Source organism: Myotis nattereri, assembly GCF_964212035.1.
Source record: "Myotis nattereri genome assembly, chromosome: 3".
Taxonomy (NCBI): domain Eukaryota; kingdom Metazoa; phylum Chordata; class Mammalia; order Chiroptera; family Vespertilionidae; genus Myotis; species Myotis nattereri.
In genome coordinates this window covers 107,221,324-107,222,762 of record NC_138077.1, presented here as the reverse complement: position 1 = coordinate 107,222,762, position 1,439 = coordinate 107,221,324, and the positions used below count along the sequence as shown (strand labels likewise).

At 52.3% G+C, this 1,439-nt stretch overlaps 1 pseudogene across 1 annotated transcript; it reads right to left on the bottom strand.

The window, feature by feature from the left end:
- Positions 1 to 230: 230 nt before the first annotated feature.
- On the bottom strand, positions 231 to 1,114 carry LOC308515443 (nuclear prelamin A recognition factor-like; annotated as a pseudogene). The gene has a single exon. The product of its transcript is annotated as a nuclear prelamin A recognition factor-like (transcript).
- Between the last annotated feature and the right edge of the window lie 325 nt (positions 1,115 to 1,439).

Here is a 1,439-nt window from a genome sequence, read left to right as displayed (position 1 = left end):
GCCACTTAGGCATGCCTAGCGCAGGCCAGGACCTCCACAAAGTGGCAGGGTAACTTGCCCCTCTACAGCTTCAGGACCACTTCTGGATGCTCCAAAAGCTGTAAGCAGCCTCAAAGCATAGCAGAACCTCTCTGTCCCTTTCAAGGGTGACCTCCTGGAAGTCTTTGTTCCTCAGGGTGCAGTAGGTGAGCACTCCCACATCCCCACTGAACATCTCCTTGGCCATGTGCCTAAAGATGTGTGCCTGTTGGAGCTGGCACCTTGTGGAGCCTCACCTCCTCCTTGATGTCTCCAAACAGAGTGTCCATGGCAGCTTCACTCAAAGAGAGGTCACTTTGCTCCATTATCTTGACAATTTCACCTGAAGTTAACATGCAGTCAGCACCCTGGGAACTATGTAAAGCTGTGGGAAAATCTCCTAAAAAGGGCCTCCAGTTTCTTGTCATAACACAGGAACACAATGATGTGGAAAATCTTGTCTGGGGACAGGTTCTTCCATCTGGAGAAGTAATCCTTCACCAGAGAGCCCATGATCTGCTGGGGAGACTTGGCCATTCAGAGGTGGGGTGATGGGGTGACCCAGCACATGCTCTGGATATCGGTCCCAGCTGGAGCAGGCAGAGGTCAGCATGGGTAGCCAGGGCTCTTCCTCACCATGCTGGCAGTAGTAACACACAATTTCCTTCTGACTCTCCAGGATGCTGAAGCCCGAAGCTATCTTCATGTCAAAGACAGTGACCCCCAAGGCTTTTGAGGAAGCCGCAGAGCCTTCTGGATGCAACAGTGACACTGAGGCTGAATTTAGCAGCAAAATAAGGCAGAGACTAAGGACACATGGACACTGCCAGAACCTTGTGCTGTGAGGTATCACATTGCTTATTAAGGTTCAGAACATGGAAGAAGTCTTTGATATTCTGTTGAGAAACTTGGACTCCTTCCTCTGCTGTCACACGCCAGGCAATCACTCAGAAATATCTTGGCATCAGCCAACTTATGGAATTCTCTCTTCTCTCCGTTCTCCTGAGCCAGACTCCGGACGTTGACTGTGGCATTCTCTGTCATCAGATTTTGTTTTTTTACTACATTCCTTCCATGTGCAGTGATCACACTTCATCTGGAGCGGGGCGGAAGGGGGCCAGCTCGAGTGACCTGGAGGAAGCACAGGGAGAGCAGTCACCGCTGATCGCCCCTGGCGCTGCTGGCGATATCCTTTCTTCCTTATGGAGTGTCTGGGGAGGGGAAGTGGCCTCAGTGCCCGAGGCCAAGTTCCAGGAGGCCAGCAGCGCTTTCGGGATTGTGCCGGAGGCACTGGTCCGTTGGTGCCTGGCCTGTCCTCTGGAGACTGAACATACAGGACTACTAAGGAAGCCAGTTCCCAGTTCTGCCCCACTTCCGCCATCAATTGATTGGAGTCTGAGGGCCAGAAGGAGGGACCAAGA